Consider the following 6,797-nt stretch of genomic DNA (forward strand, 5'->3'; position numbering starts at 1 on the left):
GGCTTTCTTCCCAGGAGCTAAACTATTTAGCATCTTTAAATCACACACACGATGGGGTTTTCATCTCAGGGAACGAACTGTTTCCCCGCACGCGTGTGTGTGCATCTGTGTGTGTGTGTGTCAAGTTCACACACATTTTCCTAGTCTGTCACTCTGCCGCGTTGCTAGGTAGCTGGTAGTCTGTGGAAGAGTCTGAACTTCTTGGGAGACGAGGAGGACACATGTTATTTTCTTTGGATTCTAGAGGTTGGGGCGGGCGGGGGCGCCAGACCAGAGAGTAAAGACCCGAACAGCTTGGGTGGTTCACATAATCGTTTAATTCCCGGCTGCACTTGAGTTTCTTAGCTTGGTGGGGCGCGCGAGGGCAGGTTTTCCGCGGCCGGTAGGTTGCAGGAGACCCCGGCAGCCAACAGGGGAGAGCTGGCGTTGTTATTCCCCAGACGGAGCATCACCCACTGAACCCCAAGCCCTGCGTGGCTAAGAGAGCTGTGTGGCCTCCATTTCTGTCCCCGCTTTTGACCACAACTCGGTGGAAAAGACGCTGGCAGGGAGGGGAGAGCCATCTTGGTGTGTGTGTGTGTGTGTGTGTGTGTGTGTGTGTGTGTGTTTAAAACACTGACGTTTCCTGGGCTCTGGGTACCGCTGCATGGCGGTTGGTTCCCCGCCCCCCATCTTTTTCTCTTCGGGCCTGCTTGCCTGCCTGCAGAAAACTAATGAATCATTTCTAGCTAAATCCAAGCAGTGCAGACACACCAATGCCCTCTCTCTCTCTCCCCCTCCCTGCCTCCTCCTCTCTTCTCCTCCCCTCCCTCCCCCTTCCCTCCCTGCGCTCTCCCTCCGGCCCCCAGTTTGTGATCTGACACAGCAGACTGCAGTTGTCTCCTGGTGAACCTCCCAGGCTTGGCATTGCTGCTTCTAAGGTAGGCTGAGATTTATTTTTTTTTTCCCCCTCCTAAAAATAGCTTCTCGTTTGCCTTTTCACCCCTCCGCACGCACCCCGCGCTGCAGCGGCGGCGGTGATCGCTGGGTGATAGCCGGAAACTCTCTGCCCTGACAAAGTTTATTTTCCAGCGGTCTGAGGATGCCCTTCAGCACCGGGTCCTGGTACCGCGCGGCTGCCGAAGCTGCCATGGACGCCGGTGCCGGAGAGCCGCGGGGAGAGGCGGACCGTTTCCAGACGATTCCTCCCGCTGATGCGGGATATTGCTGCTTGGTCCCCGTGGTTCTGGTTTCCCAGGGCAGGGCAGACGGTTCTCTGTCACTGTGGGGTTCCCGACACCCGTTCCGCCCCCAGCTTTGCAGAAAAGCCCCTCTGGGCGAAGTTTGACACCACGGCAGGCAATGCCTTTGTAACCCCGAGGTGTGTGAGTTCGGATTGTTTCTCATCTAAGCCTGTTGGGGGCTCCGGATGTGGTCTTCTTGAAGGTTGGGCTGGAGTGAGGAAGGGGTTGTGGGCCAACGAATAAAAAAATAAAAGAGTTGGTTGTATCATCCCCAGCTTGGCTCAGATCTGAAATGTATGGAGCCAGGGACCTGCACGTTGAGAATTTGTCAATTCATGTCCCATAGACTGACTTGAATAATTTGTTTGTCAAAACAGATGTTCCCGGCAGAATGCGTGCGCGCGCGTATGTGTGTGTGTGGGAGTGTGTGTGTGCCCACAGGCTGTTTGCTGGGGCAGGCCCTCCCCCGGAAAGCCGTGTTTTCACCTGGAGACGCAGTGTTTACAGGACGATCTGCCCGGAGGGAAGTTGGGTTTGGGGGGCCCAGTGGGGGCGAGGGTGCTGTTTGTTCTCCTGACGCTGAGGCCTTTGTAGAGGCAGGTGTGCTGCTGTCCCCAGGGTGCTCCCACGGGCTGTCCCCAAAAGTCCAGCTGTGGGCTGGGTAGCCGCGGCTCAACACTCGGTCACTGGGTCCCTGGGGGCTTCTGCAGGAATTGGGGCCGGGGGCTCTCCAGACCCTTCCGCTGGGTTTGCAGTACCCCCAAGTTCTTAGGATGGCAGAGTAAGCGAGGAGGGGAGGGCCTTGGGGGAAGGGGTCCACTTTGGCCTCTGTCTCTGCATCATCACCTTTTACTAAAGTGAGACCCCCACCTCACTAAGGGACAGAAAATGTCCCAGGGAGAGCAGGCGGAGGAAGAAGGGAGTGAGCTGGCTCTGCACAAGGAAGATGGGATGGAGAGAGGAGGGGGGTGTGGACCACCTCTCCTCACGCCCAGTATCTGAACCAGGAATAAAGGGTGTGCCATGTGAGGGGAGCACTTTAAACTCAGCCCGATTGTGAGGTGAACAGTCCTGGGGGGGTCTCCTCCCCATCCAGACACCCCAGCCCCTCTGCTTCCCCCCAGCCCTGCTGTGGAATCCCCTGTTGTGGCTGGACCCCTAGTCCGTGGTGTTTGGGGTTTCGTTATCTTGGAGTGTGATTTGGGCTCCTGTGAAGTTGGAGCCTCCAGGCGAGAGGCTTGGGTACCACCCGGGCTTGTGTCTCTGGCGTGGGGCTGTGGTGTGGGAGGCAGGCACGCAGACAGCCCCATCTGCAGTGTGGGGTGACTAGGCTGTGCCCCAGGGCCTACGGCTGCTCGGCTGGCCATATGGCACTGTACCCGGGACACGGAGCAAAGCATTTTGAGGTTATTTCAGGGAAGTGGCTGGCAGCTGATATTTACCACCCTCCCCTTCTGAGAAGATGACAAAGTGGGTCAGGGAAAGGTTGGCGCTGTCAGCGTGCCAGGGGAGTGGGTGGGACTTCAGGGGCTGCCCCCACCCCCTTCCCTGTCCCAGGTCTGTACCCCGCGTCCCCCAGATCAAACCCAGCCACATCTGAATCCCTGGTGGGGGGAGTCTGAAAGCTTCTCCAGGTGAGGCCGTGTGCAGACTGGGCTGAGAACTAGCAATTAAAAAAAAAAAAGGCAGCAAACCGATTCCACTGATTCTCTCCGCTGTATTTTTCAGTCTCATTTCTCCCTACGTGGTTGGCGTTTGGGAGGAGAACAGCCTGCGCTTAAAGGGCAGGAGGAGGGGCACAGAGCAGCGAGGTTCTTGCCTGAGCTTGCACTTCCAAGCCTCCATCCTTTGTGTTTTTGGAGTGAAGCTTGAAGTTTTAATTAGCGCCAGGGCTCGCAAACGTCGGGGAGCACGCGAGTCGTGGAGGGAGGGAGCCGGGTGAGAGCGGTTTCTGAGCAGCCCTGGGGATGGGGTCCAGGGTTCTCGTCTCTCAGTTTCTGGTGCTGATGCTGTTGATCCAGGGACCTCACTTTGAGAACTGCTGGGTTAGGAGTCATACCCAGGGTGCTCAAACATCTGTGGGGGTCGTCTACCGTGCTCTTGACTTTGTGAGTACGAACAAAGTGTGATTCTAGGAAAGCCCTGTCCCCTCCGGTGGGTGTAGGCTCCTGTTGGAACTTTGCTTGTAGCAAGGAGACTCCTTTCCTGCACGGCTGGAGCAACTGCTCCCGCTGGTAGGGGAGGTTAGAGGATTTAACTGCTGAATTTCCCAGTTGTTTTGGGTAGCCGGAAGGTTGGAATCTGTGTAGTCCTGGGAAATTGTTTAAGGATGCACCTCCTGCTGTGCTGGTTTATTATGGATGCGCTGGAGTGGCTGACCCTGACTTCTTGTAAACTGTTCTTCATTTCTCTGGTTCCTTTTGAATTAGATTGTTAGACTCTATGAACAGTGTTTCCCCAGCTTCTCTCTGTTCTCTTTGCCTCTGCCTGTCCATTTGAAAAGCTGCCTGATCTTGTTATGGCATCCACTCAAAGCTCACAATTGCAGAGAAGCAATGGCCTGTTGATGTTGGTGCTACTGCCCTGGGTGCGAAGGGTTGGATGAACCTCATCCACCGTCCCTAGTGTGTTATTGTTACAGGTTCCGCTTCCCCTTTCCCTCTCTCTGTCTCCTTTCTATCTCTCCCTTGCCTCTCTTCCTGTCTCTTCCCTTTCACCCCAGTCCCCACCCCCTTTATCTTTCCCATCACAGCCAGTCCCTTCAATGCCTTTGATATATAACCCTGAATTTGCATCTATGAGAAACACTAGTGCTGCCATATTCCCAGGTGTCTGATGAGCAGAAATTCCGTGGGGCTCTGGATCTTGTTCTGTTTCCTGCTTCTCCCATGTGACATACTGTGTCTCAGTGTGTATTCCTGCTGAGTTACTTCTAACTGCCATGTAATATTCCGTAGAGCTCATGGACCACCTTTTTCTTGCCCATTCCCATCGAGGACACCAGGTCGGTGCCAGAGCCCAGTTGCACAGATGATGTTGCAGCAGCATCCTTGCACATGTGCCTTAGGGTCCTGAATGAGAATCGTTCTGAGTGCATCTCAGAAGTGGATCTCTGAGGGGTGGAGGGGGATGTGTCTACCGCATTTCAGCAAGTTCTTCCAGCTCACTCTGCAGGGTGCATTCTCTTTCCCCATGTTCTTGCCAGCGCGTAGCACTGTCCGACTTTCTAACATTTGCAATGAACTTTTCCAGCCCTTGTATATCCAATTCTGCCTAAAGCTGGTTGGGAGGGGGCTTTCACAGACACTTCAGTTCCAAGCTAGCATTTTCGGGCAGCAGCAGAGTTGGGTGGGTTTTTGGGGGACTGGGCTATGTCTCTTCAGAGTCACTTCTGAAGTGCAGCCTGCCCTGAGTCTCAGGCCTTATGGGTAATGGGTCTTCCTCTTTGAGAACTGATATGGTTCTTGGGGGAGTGTCTGGGAGGGTCCTTTGGCTCATCCTAACAGTGACAAAGAATCTCAAATTAACCCTTGACATTTGAAGCTATGTTTTCAGTCACCAAGATCCACTGAGAAGACTCAAAAAATAAATCATTCCTCATGTTACTGGTAACTGGACCTGTGTGGATCCATCTTCATAAGTCAATGATCTCGTACTAGGGTTTGCTGGGTTATGTGCATGCTTAGTCACTCAGTCCTGTCTGACTCTTTGCTACCCCATGGACTGTAGCCCACCAGGCTCCTCTGTCCATGGGCTTTTCCAGGCAAGAATACTGAAGTGAGTTGCCGTTTCCTCCTCCAGGGGATCTTCCCAATCCAGGAATTGAATCCGTGTCTTCTGTGCTTCCGGCATTGGCAGGTGGATTCTTTACCACTGAACTACCTGGGGAGCCGCTGTTGGGTTGTAGTTAATGTATTATTAATAACGTGTACACGACATGTATATATTAATACATGTATGAAGTGAAAGTCACTCATTTGTGTCTGACTCTTTGCAACCCCATGGACTATACAGTCCATGGAATTCTCCAGGCCAGAATACTGGAGTGGGTAGCCTTTCCCTTCTCCAGGAAATCTTACCAACCCAGGGATCGAACCCAGATCTCCCACATGGCAGGCGGATTCTTTACCAGCTGAACCACAAGGGAAGCCCAAAACATGTATTTAATGCATTAAATGGATACCTGAGAAATAAAAATTTAAACCTCCCTTGACATTTCTTAGTTTTTCACTGGACCAGGAGGCTCATAAAATGGGAGAGGCTGGGGCTTCTCTGGGATTCCGGATGACTTATGCTTTTTTAAAATGTATTATTATTTTTTAATTGAAGTAGAGTTGATTTACAATGTTGTGTTAATTTCTGCTGTGTTCTTTTTTTGTTATGGTTTTTCCCAGGACTTTGACTGTAGTTCCTGTGCCCTATAGTAGGACAGTCAGATAACCTGTTCTTAATGTTCACTCACATGGGAAAGAAGTCTCATGACTTCCAGGCCCTGAGGAGCTTTGTGGGGACACAGATGAGTGAGGTGGCAGAGTCTGTGGCAATTGGGTGTGGGGGAGGTTGTTGAGAAATGGAGGGATCAGGGTGACCTAAGGACATTCATCTGAAATTATCTTATTTACTGACATTTTTATTGTCTGTTTTTCCATGCAAGTGCTTTGCAAATAGTAGGGTGTCAATAAATATTTTTTGGAAAGAATGAAGAAAAGTGAAAGTAAAAGCTGCTCAGTCGTGTCTGACTCTTTGTGACTCCATGGACAACCCATGAAATTCTCCAGGCCAGAATACTGGAATGGGTAGCTGTTCCCTTCTCCAGGGGATCTTCCCAACCCAGAGATCAAACCCAGGTCTCCCACATTGCGGGCAGATTCTTTACCAGCTGAGCTATTAGGGAAGCCATGAATGAAGGAAGGAAATGACCTGTAAGAGGCCCCAGGGTGGGACAGGGCAGTAACCTTTGGTCTGGTTACTGGCCTGTGCATTGTTGTCACCACAAGCTCTACAATTACGTGTTGCAGGATGGTTCTGTTCTGAATGAAGTTCCTGGAAGGCAGCAGTTATGATGTTTATTTTTGTAATCTAGGGATGAAGACAGTGCATTCACTTTTTCATTCAACAAACATTTGAGCCCCTATTAAATATTAAGTAGCATTTTGAGCACAGAGCAGCCAGCAAGATAGCTAAAATCTCTGCTCTTATGGTTGTGTGTATGTGTGTGTGTTTGACAACAAGCAGATACCTAAAAAACAAATGGAGGCAACACCATACAGAAGATTATAACAGCCTGATGTGAGAGCCTGTGGTGGGGTGATCCGCGAAGTTCTCACGGAGGAAGTAACATTTAAGAATCCAGGGATACAGATACAGGTGCAAAGACCCTGAATATCTGAAGGAAGGAACATGGTTTCCTTTCTCTTAGATGGCTGTGCAGCAAGGGCTGGCAGGATGTTTTTGGAGCAGGTGGGATGACAAGGGTCTGGAGTCCCCAAGCTTTTACCTATGGACACTGAACATGAGCCGTGAACTCCCATGGGTGTCTGAAACCAGTGGGTAGGGGTAGTTTGCCAGTTCCAT

The 6,797-nt window shown here is 51.7% G+C and overlaps 1 long non-coding RNA gene across 1 annotated transcript; it reads left to right on the forward strand.

Moving 5' to 3' along the window:
• The first annotated feature begins 403 nt into the window (after positions 1-403).
• LOC139037761 (uncharacterized) lies at positions 404-1,552 on the forward strand. Its single transcript, XR_011490650.1, has 3 exons — positions 404-567; positions 849-920; positions 1,072-1,552. It is a non-coding gene; the product is annotated as an uncharacterized lncRNA (long non-coding RNA).
• The last annotated feature ends 5,245 nt before the right edge of the window (positions 1,553-6,797 follow it).

The sequence above is a fragment of the Odocoileus virginianus genome, chromosome 12, assembly GCF_023699985.2.
Source record: "Odocoileus virginianus isolate 20LAN1187 ecotype Illinois chromosome 12, Ovbor_1.2, whole genome shotgun sequence".
Classification (NCBI taxonomy): Eukaryota; Metazoa; Chordata; class Mammalia; order Artiodactyla; family Cervidae; genus Odocoileus; species Odocoileus virginianus.